The sequence below is a fragment of the Diabrotica undecimpunctata genome, chromosome 4 (assembly GCF_040954645.1).
Source record: "Diabrotica undecimpunctata isolate CICGRU chromosome 4, icDiaUnde3, whole genome shotgun sequence".
Taxonomy (NCBI): domain Eukaryota; kingdom Metazoa; phylum Arthropoda; class Insecta; order Coleoptera; family Chrysomelidae; genus Diabrotica; species Diabrotica undecimpunctata.
In genome coordinates, this window is record NC_092806.1 from 74814976 (window position 1) to 74834501 (window position 19526).

General features: G+C 32.1%; 1 protein-coding gene across 3 annotated transcripts in view; it reads left to right on the plus strand.

Annotated features, from left to right (window-relative positions):
* LOC140439686 (E3 ubiquitin-protein ligase TRIM71-like) overlaps window positions 1-19526 on the plus strand; it is a 142365-nt gene that overhangs the window by 77962 nt on the left and 44877 nt on the right. The window contains exon 1 of one of the 3 annotated variants that reach the window (XM_072529764.1): window positions 11728-11871. The exons of the other annotated variants lie outside the window; for them this stretch is intronic. The gene's annotated coding sequence lies outside the window, so the exon portion shown is untranslated. Of the gene's footprint in view, window positions 1-11727; window positions 11872-19526 lie in introns of those variants that run through there. 3 annotated transcript variants of the gene reach the window in all.

Consider the following 19526-nt stretch of genomic DNA (forward strand, 5'->3'; position numbering starts at 1 on the left):
TAGAATACATCCTTGCCTCACTCCACGTCGTATTGCCACTGCTTCCGTCGTGTTGTGTCCAGCTCGTATGTTTGCACATTGATGCCAATACAAATTTTTGATAATACGGAGGTCTCGGTCATCAATTCCCACCTGTTGCAAGACACCTATAAGTTTGTCATGGTCTACTCAGTCAAAGGCCTTTTCGAAGTCAATAAAACACATATATACTGATTGTTCTATAGCTGACATCTTTGAACCATGACCTGCAAACTGAAGAGTGCTTCTCTGGTTCCGAGGTTGTTTCTGAAACCAAATTGTGTTTCACTTAGTTGTACTTCTATTTGGTTGTAAATTCTCGAGTGCAGTATTCTTAGGAAAATTTTCAGTACATGACTCATCAGACTGATAGTGCGATGATCGCCACACTGTTTGGCATTTATTTTTTTCGGTATCATTACAAATGTTGACAGTAGCCAGTCTGCTGGTATATGTCCTGTTTCGTATATTTTATTAAAGAGGCTTAGAAGAGAATGTTTGCCCTTATCGTCGTTTGATTATTTCGCTTGGAATTTCATCTGGACCGGTTGCTTTCCTATTCTTTGATAGCTTTATAGCTCTTTCCATTTCATCGAGTGTTATGTTTGAACCAGTTGATATGTTTTTGATTTGAATTTCTGTTCTCTCGTCATCAAACAGCTCCTTAATATATTCTTTACACCTCTCTAATCTGTCTTGTTCATTGACTATAATATTTCCTTGTTTATCAAGTAAACTACTTGCAGTTGATCTATATGTTCCAGTTATTTCTTTCACCTTTTTGTACATATTAAACGTGTCATTCTTTTTCTGCAGTTCTTCTATTTCAAGATATTTGTTGCTGTACCATTTTTCCTTTGCATCCCGGATTTTCCTTCAGATTTCTTCATGAATTTTATTGTATTCTTCAGTGTTTTTATTTTTCTGTTTTCGCCTGCTGTTCATTACTCCGAATATTTTATCAGTCATCCATTGTTGTTTGCGATTATTAATACTTTTATACTTTTTAGTTGTTTCTTGCATAATGCTTTTGACATGATTCCAGTGGTCTTCGACGTTATATGTTTCTTTCGATTTTTTGAACTTCTTTTTTATCTCTTATGTAATTTCATGACTATTATTTTGAATACAGTCAGTGTTTATTCGGTTAGTCGGTTGTTTACGTTTTACTATTTTAAGTTTGAGTTTTATGTCACTGATTAATAAGTTATGATCTGAGGGGACATCGGCTCCAGGTAGTGTTTTAGTTATTTTGATTGAATTTCGGTACCTCTCGTTAATTGTTATATAATCGATCTGATTTCTTATGATCTTTTCTTTAGTATCTGCTGGTGATTTCCAAGTATATAAACGACGCTTATGTAGTTTGAAGAATGTATTTGTCACACAAAGATTGTTCTCTACGCAGAATTCTACAAAACGGTCTCCTCTGTCATTACGTTGTCCAAGTCCAAAATTCCCCACAATGTTTCCTTCTCTACCTTTTCCTACTTTGGCATTAAAGTCCTCCATTATTATAGTAATGTCTTTGTTTTTCAGCTGACTCATTACCTTCTTTATACGATCATAAAAATGATCTACGTCATCTTCACTACTGCTGGCTGTTGGCGCATAAACTTGGACCAGATTTATAAATACTGGTTTTGAGTTTAATTGCATCACGATGACTCTGTCCGAAATGTAACTTACAGATTTAATACAGGAAGAGATTTCTTTATGTACAATGAATGCCACGCCATTCCGGTGGTTAGTGCCTTCTTCTCCGGAATAGAATACATCGTGGTCGTCTATGTTACATTTACCAGTCCCTGGCCACCGCATTTCGCTTATCCCAAGAACTGGTATATTGAGCCTTATCATCTCACGTATGGTGTTTTGTATCTTACCAGGCTCGTAGAGACTTCTCACATTCCATGTGCCTATTCTGATACCTGATTTTATTCTGATTTATTTTCCTTTATCACAGAGATTTCGCTGGATAACGGCCTGGGAAGCCCTGTGTGCTTGTCTTTTCCTGCCAGATCTTGGTGTCCGATGACCATGATCAGTATACCTTTTCTTATCATATGATAGTGCCATTATGATTGAACTAGGGAATAATAATGGGGAGTTCTCTATAATCTTTTTAATTACTTACTTTGTTTAGAATATTTTTACCTGTATTATCAGTTAGAGTTAATTTGTATAAAATGAGCAAAAATTCAAATGGAATTTTAAATATTATTGTTTATTTGGCTAATAATGAATGTATAAATATAATGGTTAACCTGCTGTACAAGTATTTTGTGAATAACATTATAATTTAATTTAATTATAAAAAAATATTAAACACGTAGGTGTAACAAATTTACGTTAAATAGCATTATGCAAGAATACTATTTATTAAGAAAAAATGTAACAAAATATGCAAAGTGTTAAATATTATCGAGAAAACCAGTGCAGTTTACCGTGCCTTTTACTACAACGAAAGGTTTTCTGCGAATTCCATTAATCGTTTAGAGGTGTAAGTTGGTTCAATGTACTGTATATACAGACTAGTAGTGGAAAGTGTCTACTGAGTTAAAAAATCCATATTAGCAGTGCGTAGACTTTACAATTTTTAATAAATTCCTTAAGACATTGGTACCTGACGTCAGTAGTTGTATTATGTTGTTGACATGAGATTTGAAGGTTAATTTTTTATTAAAAATTATATTTGGCTTAAAGTTTCTCTCTCAATTGATTTTTTTATTTATTTCTGTCAGCACTTTTCTTTGTTCTAACTGTATGACTTCGGAAGCTTTCACTTTCAGTCAGAAATTAATTGAAGTAATAGTGTTTTTTGTGATCGAACTAGGTTGCTGGATTTGGCAGCAGCACTCTCGTCCATTTACATATATTGCTTGTTCTTGGTTCATTTGGTTGTTCTAAAATTTAGTACCTGATTTCTTTTCTAATCTGTTGTTCGGGCACTCTCCCTGTGGCATGTTTATGTAATCTATCTTTTATCAGGTATGTAGTGATTACTCCTGACGTGAATTGTGCCAATACTATTGAAATCGATCTGTATGTTTAGATTAGTTTCAAGCTTGGCTTTCTTTGTAATTAATTTGGGTTTTGTTTTGTATATACCTTTTAGTAGGATGTGTTCCCATCCTGTACTAGTGCAGCATGTAGCAAATAGGATAGTGATGGTATCACACTCCGCAGGACTCTTCTTTTATGATCTTTCGAATATTTCTTGTTCGCCGTTAGTGTATTTAATGTTTTGGTCCTCCTTCATTTCTTCAGATCATATCTACATGGGTTTTAAATGTAATCTGTTGGAAACAACTGTTGGAAAAGAAAAAAGCAAAAAATATAAATATACATTTGGCATTTGTGGACCTGAGAAAGGCGCATAACTCTGTACCAAGGTCAGAACTATGGAGGGCAATGTACAAATTATAAATACAGACGGAACTCATAGAAGCTACAACTCTGTATAAAGAAAATAAAGGGTCCATTAAAATGGGAACAAGAATCGTAGGAGACTTCACTACAACAAAAGGGCCCCTGCAGGGTTGTTCCACATCTCCATCCCTACTCAAAGTATACTTAGAGAAAGCCTTGACTACATGGAAAAGAAAATGCGAAGGCATGGGAGTACCGGTACGAAACGCATACCTATATACGTTAAGCTTTGCAGACGATCAAGTAGTGATTGCACAAGACCAAGAAGACCTCAGTTACATGATGAAGAAACTACAAGGAGAAAATATACCAAGGCTGCCTATTCCATTTTTGTTTTTAGTCTGGAGGTAGTCTTTTATAGCTCCTGTCTGCTTTTTTTATACAATTCTTTAATGTTCTGTTGTTGCCTTCTTCTGGCTTCCAGAAGTCCATTTTATTCTGACTTCATCAACATTATTGGTCCACGAATATAGATAATATTATACAGCTTCCCTTATGTTTCATTGGGATTGTTTTTTATTCTTTTTGGATGAGTCCATATTACACTTTTTTATGTAGTGTGAAAGTATTCCTTTACTCCTTCTACAAATTTTTATTTGACGGTAGGATGTATATATATTCAGTTCATTTAGTATCATCATACGGCATTGTAGTGCACCTTTACCGTGCTAAGGTAAGTACATTGCAGTGCTGTAATCCCCTAAAGTTCGCCAGCTCTCTTGATCATCGATTGAGGCAATACTTTCTTCCCTATCTGTGATTTGCCAATTGATCGTGATAAGTGTTGTATATGTACGTGTGTGTGTAATTCCTTATACCATCTTGCAAGTTGATCTACGGGTATTTATTTGGTTATACATACTTTATTCACGCCTGTCCTATTTTTATATAGGCCGTCCCCTCAGCCACTGGAACTCGCCGTGTCAGGGTTGACAACATGCCCATGGATACAGTAATGGTTCAATTTTATATATTCCACTATTATATCGCTTCGAGAAAGTAAAAATCGTCCAAATTTTAAGTTCCTCGAAGGTTTTTTGTTTTAGTTATGATTATTATGATTTATTTTTTGTTCTTTTTACCCCAATCCATCATAATGCCAAGTAGCTATATTTATTCTATTCGTGATTTTCGGGTTTATCGTGATTTCAATATGTCCGACCTTTTAGTTTGATGCTTCTGGGTATTTGTAATTTTTTCAGTATAGACTACTAATCTGTAGCTATAGGTTAGTCAGACGGTGGGATGGCATCACGAGCATTTTTAACTTGCCTGGTTTTCTGTAGCAGTTTTTTATTGGTTCTGTAGCTTATTGGAACGGTGCTGTTTCTTGTGTCACGGCTAATGCATTTAGTTCTTTGGTCTATTCTATTAACATCGTTTTCTTTCGTTGTTCTCGTGGAGTTTTGTCTGCCTGGCAAGTTCTTTTTTTGCGTAGTAGGTTGTAGTCTTAATGAAATACTATACAGGTGGAATTTCCCATCCTGCGAGTTTCACCGCATTCTAGATATCTGTATTTTTTTATAGAGCCTTTAATTTCTTCCCTAACTTTTACTTTATTTTGATTGATTAGGTGAGTCTTCTTAGAATTTGTGTAGAGTTACTGTGTTTCTTTTTTTCTCTTGTTTTGCTTCGTGTTTGTTGTTGCTTACACCTATTTGTCGGTATTTGGTTTCCTTTATTAGCTTTTTCATTTCTCTGGTTTTCGTCATTTTTTTGGTATTTTGGTTTCCTCCTTTTTATTATCTTCTGGTTCGTCCCAGGTGTTTTTTTTGTTTTCCCAATAGTTTCTAGGGATTCTTCCAGTTATCTTCATAGAGCTAAGCGTGCGGGGATAAGTCCTACTTTCCTCACTAGTCGACCGATTTCTTAGAGCATTACGATCAGTACACTCTTATCCACTGTACTGTAGCATGCACCCTTTAGAATAATTGATGTTGAAGGCCAACACCTGGATTTGGAGGTCGTAGAGTGTTTAGTGTTTAAGTGTATGAGTGTATGGGTGTAGTTGTATTTACCGCCGACGCAATCACATATTGGGTTGTTTTGAATTTGTGCTTAGGATAATGGACGAAATGGGCAAATGGGAGAGGTAGGTGGATAGCTAACATGTTAATCATAGATGAGAGGGTAGTTTTCTCACTATGGATGATCTTAGCATCGAAATATTCTAAACGGTTTTCAAATAAATTTTCGAAATGATTTCGAAGTAAGTACAATGTACAATAGAAATAGGTTTCAGTACATTTATATCAAGGCGTTTTTAGTTTAAACAAAAAATTATACAAGAAAAAAAAAAATAAGTGACATAGGTCGTGACAAAATTTAGTAGAAGCATAACCCCCTTCAAGCAGTATTTACTTACCACCATCTACTTATTAAAATTAACAATCTAATAATATTAAATAATAGTAATAAACCTCGATCGCTCTATATACTGCATATTAAAGGACAAACAAGAATTAGTTACACGATAACACAATACATAGTAGATCTTCTCTTGTAGGCCTATGATGGGTTCCTGTTGCCAGGACCGGTTTAAAATATTTTTGCATAGTTTTAACAGAATTGTACTGTTTTTAACGAGTTGTAAGTGTAAAAATAACCGAACACGCTTGCAGTAAATCAGTAAATCTATATTGATAAACAATCTATTGCAATGTTTTTATTTTAGTTCAGTGTTTATTCTATTTACAGTTTTCTAACACTTATTTTGATTATAGGTAAAAGAAATAAATTAGACTTACTCACAATCAATTTAATTTTACTACCCAAAACGATCGGTTTCGCTTTCTAAAATTTGCAGAGCATCTTCAGGTCAAACGGTACAAAGTAAATTAAATGCTGAAATTATAAAAAGCCCATATTAAGGTGCTGTCTTATAAATATATAGATCAAAAAAGTTATAGTAATTATGCCAATATTACATGTCTGTGTTTACTAATCGGCCAATCTCCTCGTCATGGTTCCAAGAACGAAAACGTTCCTTCCACAATTCCCTGCTCTACTATGATTGTTTCACTTGTCTCATCTTCTCGATACCAACTTTGATTACCCTATTCTTTAAATTCAATTGAAATCCATGCAAATTCATTACGTCCATATATAATATAACATCTCTTCGATGTCAGCGAATATGACACTATGGACGAACTTTTCTGCCCCAATTCCTAATTGTATGTGGATCCATCTATGTTGCCATTTTCACCTGTGGCAGTCCGCATTCTCAACCACATTGGTAAAAGTTTCTTACGTCTGTTTATAATTTGTCGGACGTATAATAGTCCTGGTCGCCCTGGTATCTACGAACAATATATACTTTTTTCATTTCTTTCTCCATCTACATATACACTATCTTCACGACACTTCAAGGAAGCTATTAGTTTGAGGGTATTTGGAAAAGTTCAGGGTTGAAGCTGCCTTTCTAAGGCCGATCCGTTCTTGTTTTCCTGCTGATGAGTTTCTTGATTTGTGTTGTACCTAGGGTGCTTACATGAACTTCGTACGTGTCCCATTTCACCAAAATTCGTGTCGATAGGGTACGACAAACTGTCTCTTATTTCTTGTGTTGTGTGAGTGAATATCACTGTTATATACATAAAAAAGTTCTTTGATTCTTATGAATTTCTTCTTATTAATAATCCCAAAATGTAAATTCCATACACTAGTAATATATTTAAATCCCTAAATAGGCTTTTACAATACCAACCATACAGAATACTTGCAGTACATCTCAAAATACTCTTTTGGGTCTTGAACAGTCGACTGTACTTCAGCAATTTAAAAAAGACGAAGATGGTGCAGATTAAATATTCTACCCAAATTTCCCAATTGATAATACTTAGAGTTAAGTTTTTTTACACACATTGCAACAATGAGTCTTAAAAAATAAATAAGAGTCGAAAGTCACTCCCAAAAACACATCACTATAATTCAAAATACTCTCGCCATTGATGGCAATAATTAAATCAGGTTTGGTAGAACTTACACGGGATACAAATTATACAAAATTAGTTGTATGAACATTGAACAGGAGTAACTGATTACAAGACCAATCAGAGGTCTTCAGTGAATTTGATATTTTATGGTGTAAAACATTTATGTCTTTATTGCGATATAACATAGTTGAGTACATAAGTGATAACATACAAAATAAATAATATGGAGCCCTATGGTCTTTCAGGATCCAAACCAAAAGTCGCAGTGTACCCTGCATTTCATGATCACAAAGGTCATCAATAAATGTTTGAACAGCCAACTTTTCCATCATGTCTTCAGGAGATGTTGGATAAGCATATCGTACTAATCTGTCATTATTTACATCATATCCTTGAAGAGCCTTATTTTTCTTTTGTCTTCGATTTTTTAGCTACTACTGGTAGACACGCTGCAAGTGTTCGTGACCATAAATATTGCATAAGTTGTTCGAAGTCGTCTGTCTCCTCTACGGTTATGGTCTGAAGCATATTCAACGCATCTCTTCGAAGAGGTTTACAACCTTTTCTTTTTCTGACCAACCATTCGGTCTTGCAGCTGATTCTAACTGTTTCATGTAGTTACTCCATGACGATTTTCCACAAACGCAACGAAACGAAAGTTGAGATTTTAACACAAACAGAACCTCCACTCCCTTGTTGGCCGTGGCTCCAACTTACATTTCGTCTCTAGATGAAATTCTTCTGTCTACTGTCCCTGTTTCCTCCCTCTTCTTTTCAATCTTTTTTATCTTTTGTTCAATAGACGAAGTATCGGCAGCAACTTGGTTTTTCTAACGAAGATATTTTGTCGTCAAGAAAATACATTTCAGAGATGAAGCAGAAACTTTCCTTTCAGAAACATCGGAGCAAACTTTCGAAATATCACAGCAGCATTTCTGGCCTCAAACTCATACGTTTCTTGATCAAAACCTTCTTCTTGTAGGGCGTTCTTCAGACCTTGGACCAATTCGGCCTTTTTCACTTTTTATTTTTATTTTATTTACAGTTTTCTAACACTTATTTTAATTGATTTATAGGTACATTAAAAACACAGTATTTATTTATAATATTTATTGTTTTTTTAACATACTACCAATTTATTTCTTAAACTAACTTTACGATTTAATGTATTCATATTTGGATCGTTTTCTTAAAGGGCTGGAGATTTTTCGATGCCGCTATGTCTCGTTCCGAATGTTTGAATTATTCCACGGATATACCATCTAGATTGGCAGATCATCGAACTTCGGACTGTATTAGATAGGCATTGTGCTGGCGTAACACTATACTCGTATATTGACTATGTCAAAGCATAAAGATTATATACTAAAATGTATTATTACTAACTGAATTCCACATCAGCGTCATTTAAATGTAAACTCAACCGAAGATTGAAAAGTTATTTTCTCAAGTAAAACACCCCAATACTCGTATAATTGGATGGGATATAAACGCACAGAATCCTCTGTGGGGTTTATCTAGAAATAATAACATAAGCCATCAAATTGTGGAAACTATTCAGATTACATATATGGTAATAAATAATGGACAACCATCTTGCCAAACGAGACTAGGAAATTTAGATTCAATGATTGATGTCACATTTTGTTCACCATCTCTTTTTGATAGAACTTCGTCTGTAGATCTTAATACCCTGTGATCAAATAATTTCGTTTTCAAGGTTATAATCGATGTATTTTGTATTAATGTTAATACCATTTATGCCAGTTATATCCATGACAACCCTCCTATGTCCGGAACTATCAAAGAAAAGTTTCATTTTTTAATGAACAGTATTAATGAGGCTTCTAAACAATCTATTTGCGAATTTAAACCATTTTAATTTCATTCTGTGTTGGGATTTGGAACGTGATCAATCCGATGCTGAATTAAAGAACGCATTAGTAATCTTCAAAAATAAATTTTCTTCTCTTGAAAATTTTGTTAAATGCAAAGAGGTATAAGTGCTTGAGAAAAATAAACAGAAAAAAGTTAATATTCCATTATCTCTAAGTACCTTCTAAATAGATGAGTTTTCTTGTAAAATAGGTCTTGACATTTAAAACGCTCTCATCTGATCAAAACAATTTTCTATTAACACCGTTTATCAATAGCTGAATTAGATTTTGCCCTTAATACTGCCGTTAGCATCTTGCCATGATACGATGCAGTCAAATATTCTATAATAAAAAATTGATCAGATAAAAAAAAATAATTTTTTTAAATATATTTAACCAGATTATAACTGAGGGCAAAAACGTAATATGTAGTCTTATCATAGGCCTATCATTGTCCTTCCTGTTCACCAACGTGGCAAATACTAAATTGGCTGGAACTTACTGGCCTATATTATTTTTATCATGTACATTAAATCCCCCAAATGGATGGTTAAGATTAGGTTAGAATGGTTACTTATGGATCATAATCTTTAACCGTCTAGCCAATATTGCTTTAAAAAAGGTTGCGGTTTCTTAAATTCCTTAAGAACTTTAGTTGTACACATACAGAACAGTTTTTCTAAGAATAGTATAAACCTGTTATATTTTTTACATCGAAGGTGGTTACGACTAGATCTACCATCCAATTATCTAAGAAAAAATTATTAAAATATTATATTTCAGCACAGTTTACTGCGCAATATAATATTTACTTATTGAAAATGGTAAATAGCCAACGCAACGTTTAAGCAATAATGAAGTGTTTTATTTATAACAGAACGACAAACCCAGGAATTATATATATATATATATATATATATATATATATATATATATATATATATATATATATATATATTAATATATATATATATATATATATATATATATATATATATATTAATATATATATATATATATATATATATATATATATTTAGCATAATTAAACATAGGTACCTGTTCTATATTATTTATATTATTAAATAATAGAATATTGTTCTGAAGCTAATTTCTTGTGGCATTTTAAAGTATTTACTATTTAACTGGGAATAAGCCACGATTAAAGGTTAAGTAAGTTTATTGACGTTTCAATTTCCACTTTGGAAATCGTTCTCAAAATACAAACATTAGTAATTTAAACAAATTTTGTTTTTTTGTTACTTGGTGAAAAATTCTTCTAATAATTTAATTTTATCTGACTTATTTATATTGACAATTCAGACAAACATTATACATTTTAAAGTAGACGACTTTAAAATTATATTGCCAATAATGTTGAGTTGCGTTCCTGGGACGGAAAAAATCATAGCATGTAATTCGTCTTTAAAAAGACAACCACATACCATGATGACAGTAACATTCTCCTGTTAGTGATTCTATAGTAAATTATGAGGTAAAAACCAGGAAAAAACCTCATAATACTATCCCGATGTGGTAAGTGTTTGTTCGTACATTTAGTTTACCTTCAATAAACACCAAATTCTGATTTTATATGTTTGTTATTTAAAAAAATTAAAGGATGTATCCTCGATATGATAGTGTAACCAGATCCTAATACATTCTGCCGAGGAATTTGCGACACCATTGGTCTCATTTAGCATAATTAGAGAAGCTTCTTTGATTGTTTCTCTTTTTACCATCCGTTTCTTTTAGGACTATACTTAAATCATTCCATTGAACGTTATGTTCATTATCCCATGCCTGTTTACATATTTGAGATCTATCAAATCATCTATGTTTAATTGTTCACTTATTCTAACATTTAGTGGCCTTGATGTTTCACCTAAATAAAACTGATCGCATTCACAAGGTATTTTATAATTTCAATTCTTTGTCTTTCTTGTTCATTGTTAGGTTTGGTTTTAGACAAAATAGATCTCAATGTGTTTGTTGTTTTGAATGTTGTTGAAATGTTGAATTTATTTCATAATAACGTAGGAAAATAACAATACCATACATAAAAGGATTACGAGAAAAACTTAAAAGGATAGGAAAATGTAGTATGTCTAAATTGTCAATATGAATGAGTTAGATAAAATTAAATTATTAGAAGAATTTTTCACCGCGTAACAAAAAAAAAACAAAATTTGTTTAATTTACTAATGTTTGTATTTTGAGAACGATTTCCGAAGTGGAAATTGAAACGTCAAATAAACTTACTTTAACATGTAATTGTGGCTTATTCCCATTTAAATAGTAATTACTTTAAATAATAGAAATGTAATTTTTGAAGGACACGTCTTGTCCTTGTTCTCGGCTTGAACCGGTCCTGATGACTCCAAGACAATTGGCAAACTATTCGTTCAAGGTCTATTAACGGGCAAGTGAGCGAGGGGAAGGGGATCGTTCTGCGCAGGCATATCCAACCCTTAGTTGACTTAGGCTAGGGTAGAACAGTTCTATGTGAGGGGTGGTTTGCAGAATGTTTAGTGGTGCTACACAGATATGTTGTGAAAGTCTTCAAAATAATAACACTACAGTTATGTGAACATTTAATGTGACAAGTAAGTCCTTTTCAACTTATTTTAAGGAAATTGTATTGATTTTTGAAAATTCACAAGTTTATTTATGTGACTTTGTTATTATGCTTTGCTTGAAACCGGCCTCTTTAAGGTTACGTTTTATTATTGTTCGAAATTGCTACAATGTTGTTTATAATTTTATTAATAATAAATTAAAATGTTAAATTGTCAATATTTTTACTGTTAGGTGCCTTTTTGATGTCAATTCGATATAAAAAATTAAATGAAAATTTGAGAAAAATTATGGTTTTCGATAAGGCTTTCTATGTACGGGAAAAACAATGTCAAATCGAATAGCTTAGCATTATTAAATACATAGTATAATCTACATAATTAACTATAAACATTAAAAAGAAAGCAAAAACAATTTGCGAAGAGGCAACTCATAAAATTCAAGAGGTTCTGGAACTGCTTTTTTTGTGGCACATCTAATGTTTATATGGGTCAACCACAATTGGTTGCAATGAAAACTACATTTTATATTTGTTTTTGACGTTTCAAATTCCACTCTGGAAATAGTTTTCAAAAAAATTTAAAAATAAATAAAAACAAACACATGTATAAAGTTTAATTTAAATTACAACCAATTTTATATTATATATACAATCAAATCAATTTATGTCAAGGCCAACAAATTGGCAGCGTATAAATGTTCTGATTGACCTTTTTACTTCTGTTTAGGCTCCCAAAAAGAATGTGACTCGTGATAATATAATTTGATATAACGTTTTACCAATGACTATTTGATTATAATCAGTACAGAATAATATGTAATTATCAGTAAAAGATTATTAACTGATTGTTTAGATTACAGAGTGTATTAAGGTCCCAACCTTAAGGTAATTTTTTTTGCCTTATTACAGAGCAGCAAGCTTTTCTGAAAGAATACTCACATAACACTTATTTCTTATTAAGTTAATGTTTGCTAATATACTAATTTAGATAATCCGTAAATATGTCTGGGTGAGGTTTGTAGAAATAAGTTCATGAAAGTTGAAATATTAGGAGAGCAATATTTTTATTTGCAAAAACCTAAATTTGATGCAAAAAGTCTTATCAGATAGCAACGCGAGGGTTGGTATGAAAGGTGGACATCTACATCCCACGTATAACGAAATAAATACGATTATGACATACTACAAAAGAACTACTCAGAAGGTTAGAGGAGGTTTACAAATTTTCTTTATATAGCTCAGTAGGTATAATTAATGATCCGTTAAAGAAAATGTATTTACTCTCTCTTTATCGGTTACCTAAGATTAATTATGGTCAATTAAACGGTTGCCTAAATAGTACAAATTCAGAGCTGTTTAACCAATGTTATTCAATTTTTGCTACTCTGTGGTGACACGGTTCTTTGTGGTCTTCAATTTTTATCGATTGGCTTAATGCAATAAATTAAACGAATTCAGAAAATTTACTTTAATAAATTTCAAATTTTCCCATTTCTTTTTGTACAAATGCTTCTTTCTTGATGTATACCACAGAATAATTCAAAAAGTCGTGTTATATTTACCAATCCGTTTATAATATTCCCTACGTTCATTCCTTTCTATATGTTTAGAATTATTTTCTTTACATTTACATAGCTCGCAACAAAGGAAAAAAAATATAATAAAATATGTGTATAAGATGGAAGGCAATCGTATATACTTATTTCTGACTATTATAATATAGACAATAATAATAAAAATGGATTAGCTTTAGAGATATGATTAATTCTTTTATGGATTAGATTCATTTCGTTGTTGCGTATCAGTCAATATTTTGCCACTTGTATTTCCATACTCAAGGTACAGTAAAATCTATAGGGAATCTTTATTATGTATACAGTTTTATATATACGAAGATTTTTTATGAAATAAATAACACTTAATATATTTGTTGAATCGCATCTCAATTACAAAAGGTTATAAAAACTTTAATATTAAAGATTCTGCTCCTTTGAACAAGCATATTATAGTGTATCTAAGCACTAAATATTAAGACTTATGATAATGTGCAAATAAACATTTCCAGTAATATTAAAATAAATAATACCAAAAATATGTTACATAGTTAATAATGTGAATGGTATTATATTAACAATATAATAATATGGTAACTAACATTGTAGAAAAAATATGTTCCTGGACTAGTGGAAGCTAAAATATTTTGGGGCAGTGCAAAACACAATACGCATGCGTGGTACCTAAGGAGGTGGCCTTGGCCTTCAGATCAATTTTCTAAACATGCCATGTCACACTTGCCTTGCCCGTGACTGTTTTGTTAGGTGCTCTTATTTTTATCGATTTCTCTTTTCCACAACGCACAACGACTAGGGGTAGAAATTCTAGAAGTGCGTAAAGTAAATAAGGACGAATAATCGCACAGGCTACAGTATAGAGCGAGAGAAACGACAAGCGGGAAGGAACATATTATACAACTACATTACTGTTTCTGGGATGTTTCAAATCTTCATCGTCATGTATCACTGATAAACTGATAATAATAATTAATATCTAAGACTAGGCCTAGATGAGTCGTTTAATAATACAGTAATTTTTTTTCCTACGTTACTAATTTTAATATTATTTATAAACTAAATTTAAGAACAAATTAATGTTGCAATGTATTCGTAAGCATGGACATCAAACATATGTAAAAATGAGAAAGACAAATCTTAAAGGGAAGCTATAAAAGAATCAATGGTGAAATTTTCCGTTTGTGAAAAAAAAAATGAAAAACTCAGAATCCTCGTTGAAATGCACATTTTTTAAGTCGCTGTCTTTTTACTGTTGGCGACTCATCCAGATAAACTTTAAAAATCAAAGTTCACCAAATATTGTTGACACTTCCATTTAAATAAAATACATATATTAAAACATAGCTCAATGCAGGAAAGTGCTGTTGTCAAACATAAAATATCTATTATTTGCTATGAATTACATTATATTTTAAAGGCTTACAATACTTATATTCTTTTTTAATATTATAATTTCAATATACTTTCCAAAATACTTTTCTATTAATCTTCTAATTTTATTAAAACTTTTTCTGTTTCATACTGTTCTTTTCTAGTCCAGTCATCTGAGATATTAGCAGTTTTTCCCTCATTGTAAGAGGGGTTTCAGGAGATAACCCGGGAGTAGGAGTGGCACACTTTTTTTGTTTTTGTAAAATTGACATTCTTGACATCTTTACCTGTTAAACGAGAAATATTAACATAATATTGTGTCATTCCTACTTTCACTTACAATTTATCTGTCTCCCACATCTGTCCTAATAATAGTTGTTATTCCCTCATACATGTATCTAACAATATTTAAATATTCACCTGGAACTCCTTTAATATTGAGCGTTCACCACAGAATATTTCGAGGAACTCTATCATATGCTTTCGTAAGATCAATGAATAGCATATGAGCACTTGTTTATTTATTCTTGTGTTTTTTCATCAGCTGTCTTATAACAAAAATTGCATATGTTGTTGATCTGCATTACATAAAACTTAACTGATTATTGCAAATTATCAATTACTCTCTTATATCTTCTTGGTCTAACTAAATAGTTTTACTACCCTGTAGTATGTGCATTGTATAATCTCCCTTGTTTTTATAAACAGGTACAAATATACTGCTTCTCTATTCATCTGGTATTTGCCCCACTTCCATCAGTCTAATAAATAAACCTGTTAGCCAAGTTATCTTTCCTAAAGCTGGAGTTCCCCAGGAATATCATTCCTTCAAACAGCTTTACCTTTGTTTATGTGTATATAAGTGCGTAAACAACTTTTTCGTTGATTTTGGAGGCCTTTGCAGTTAACTGTTCTCCGTTAACTCAAATGATTTTCTCTTAAACTCTTCATTTAATAAACTGTTAAACTACTTTTCCCACCGCTTTTTGACATCCTTTTTGTTCTAGTATTTTATTATTTTCGTCTTGGATATATCTAATTTCATTTAAATCTTTTGTCTTTTTGCTCTATGTTTGGCTGTTTTATAAATTTTTGTTTCACCTTCCTTGATATCAAGTTGATCGTATAAATTTGTATACGCTTCTGCTTTAGCTTTTGCTACTGCTACTTTCGCTTCCATTTTGGTGACCTTATACTTTTGAAGATCTACCCGAAAGATTTACTTGCCACTGTTTATATAATTTTCTTTTCTCCTTTAGTTTTTCTACATTGTTTGACAACCACCAGGCCTCTATATTCTCAAACTTGTTTCCTGAGGTTTTTCCAAGTATTCCAATAGCAGTATCTCTATAAATACTGACCATATTTTTCCAAATTATATTAATCATGGTCCAGCACATTTTTCTACTATTTTTGTTCTAAAGTTCTTAAGAACTTTAACTTTCTAACTTTTGTTCTTTTGAGGATTTGAGGAGCATACACAAACCCAACATTCAATGCTTCTTTATCAAGTACAATTTCACTGTTATTACTCGTATCATTCATTCTTACAACTTCTAATACAGTATATTTTATTTCTTTACAAGCAATTTTACCAACTCCATTCCTATTGTTACTTTCCCTACATACCACAATTTGTATCCTTCACCTAGTTTTTTGTTACCTTTTATCCTTTTCAACTAGTCTCTTAAATGTACTCTATTTCTTTTAAGCACATCTACCAATTCCATACTCTTACCTGTAAGACTTCCAAGATTCCAAGATGGTGTTCCCCTGAACTAGTCCTTCCGGCTCTGTTTGCTTCCGGACACATTTCAGTAAAACTTTTGTTACATTGGAGGTCTTTTCATTACTATGGCCTGAAAAGATTTTTCGGACAAATTTTTCTATACAGGTTAGGATACCAACTTGCCTATTAGCTAATGTATTGTTACCCGTATACTCATACAACTAGGAGACACGTAATTTATATGAGATACTAGAAAATCAGTACTTATTTGGAGTACAGTACAGTACAACTCATTCGCTAAATTGGGGTCGCTATAGGTATTTTATCATAACTTTTTCTCCGTCAAGAAGTAATACATCTTTAGCTGTTCTATGTTTTCTACCAAGTAGTCAATAATGATACAACTTATTTCAAAAATTTTTAAAACAAAATTACTTAAGTAAAAAGAAATTTGGTGATATGATAATAGGTTCCATTCTTAAATAAACTTCAGACAATACTTCTTCTTTTTATGTAGACACGATTGTGGTTTCCAATGTGCCTCCAGTAAGTTGTCGTTCCATCGTTTTCGTGGTCTTCCTACTGATCGTCTTCCTATTGGAGAACTGTCTCTTACCGTCTTCACTACTGTATATGTTGTTATTCGGCATCATTTTTGTCCTCTCTTTGTCAAGTCGTGTTTCTGCCGCGTATGCCATTATTGCTCTGATGACTGTTCTGTAAATTCTGTCTTTCATTTCTTTCCCGATATTTTTATTTCTCCATATTGTTTCACTCAGGCAACCTGTGTCAGGTCGTGTTTCTGTCGCGTATGTTATTATGGGTCTGATGACTGTTTTGTACATTCTGCCTTTTATTCTTTTCCCGATAATTTTATTTCTCCATATTGTTTCATTCAGGCAACCTGTGGCTCTGTTTGCTCTATTTACTTGATCTTTCTCTTCAGTTTCGAGCTTTAGATAGCTAAATAATGTGATGCCTAAAAAAACTCCATCACTTGTTCTATTTGGTTCTGTTATCTGTCCTTCTATAACCATCCATTTTGTCCTTTTTTGGGGGAAATTAACATGTTAAATTTTCTGGCCCTTATATTAAATTGGTGCAGCATACGTTGTACCAAATCATCTTCACTTTGAGAGAGTAGTATTGCGTCGCCTGCATAGCAGAATATTTTAAGTTGTTTTTCTTCCATTTGGTATCCTTTTTTAGCTCTTACTTTTTTACTTTTTCATCCCTAATCAGATTGAACAAAAGAGGACTCAGGGAATCTTCCTGTCTTATCCCATTGCCAGCTTTAATAGGGTCGGTTAGTTCTTCTACTTTTATTGTGTTGTTTTGGTAGATATTTTCGATCGTTTCGTTATAATAAGTGGATAACGTCCTTTAATTTAACAGGGTCAAATGCCTTTTTAAGATCCACAAAACATATGTTGCCGGTTTGTTGTATTCTAATGATTTCTCTTGCAGTTGCCTCATGTTGTTGTTCTGTTAATGTTACAATTTCATTCAGTTTATGTGTTATCACTTTGGTTGTTAATTTTAATGTTGCGTTTAATAAATTAATTCCTCTATAATTTTTCGGTTTCGATTTGCCTCCCTTTTTGAAGAAAGGTAGTAATGTCTTTGATCTCCACTCTTGAGGAAGTCTATTTTGTTTTATTATTTTTGGGATTAGTTTATAATATATATATATATATATATATATATATATATATATATATATATATTTAAATTAATGTGTCTCAGGATATTATAATGGAATGTATATACTTTTAAAAAGGAGAGCGGCGAAGTCTGGAATGTTCTTAATAACAGACAAACAGACGATTTGTGAAAACTAGACTATTAGACAATTTAGGGATAATTTAATTTATATAAAACCAATATTTTTTATAGAAGAAGTAAAGACTACAGTTTTCTTTTCATAACATTGTTTTTTATCCCCTAAGAACAATTACACATTCTAATGCTATTTATAAGAAAAATATTACGGTCTGTTGATAGAGTGGAGGAGGGAAATCCATTTTTTTAATAGTAAATCAAACATACAAAGACAATTGATTTATTTGAAATGTCGGTTATATGTTCGTAGATTTTGTCTGAAAACTACCTCTTTTAATAATTTTCTCCATCATCTGTTTTAAATAAACGGTTTAAAGTTATATTTGTATTTCAAACAGTATTATATTTAGTAGCAAGAGTCCTCTACTTCTTTCTACATTTAAAAAAGTTGCACTTGACAAGGCTGTACCTGTTAATTATGACCTCAGGGAAAACTACACAAGCATTTTCCTACTTCCACAAATAATAATTGAAAGTACAACTTCCACTATAGTCTAACTACACATTTCGTCCTCCTTCTCTTTCAAAAAATCAATATTAAATTTCAGTAGTGGTTTCCCAACCCTCCTACTTTCTTCAATCGTATTGATGTGATAGTTTGACTTAACTATTAGGGGTCTGGCCTATGCGTATCTATCCCGTTAGAAATACGTCATTTTTATTCTATGTGGTGGCAATCCTGACCTACAAAAACAATCTTTGATAGAGCCTCACACCGACAATTCGATGCACTGCTAATGCCTAGTAACAGCGGCGTTGCATTTGAATTTCATAACTACAGAAAACATTATTCGAAATACAAATCCGTGGATATATACAATAACTAAGGAGGTAATTTAAAGTTTTTTAAATAATTAGATCAATAGACTTAATTTTAACATTTTCTGATATAAAACAAAAGGTACAACAATCTAACTAACGATTGTCATCAGCATCAGTGATTTTTACCAAATGTCTAGTAATTCCACTAAGTTATGAATATAATTTTTCTTTCAAAATTGCAAATTTCATGGATTTAATCTTTTTTGCACTGAGCATTTTATGGGAAAAATTACAATATTTCTATAAATTGAAATATTTCTGTTACGTAGCTATATTGTCAAGAATATGACGGAAGCACATAATCGCATAGAATGGAGGAGTTTAAGGGAGGCCTATGTCCAGCAGTGG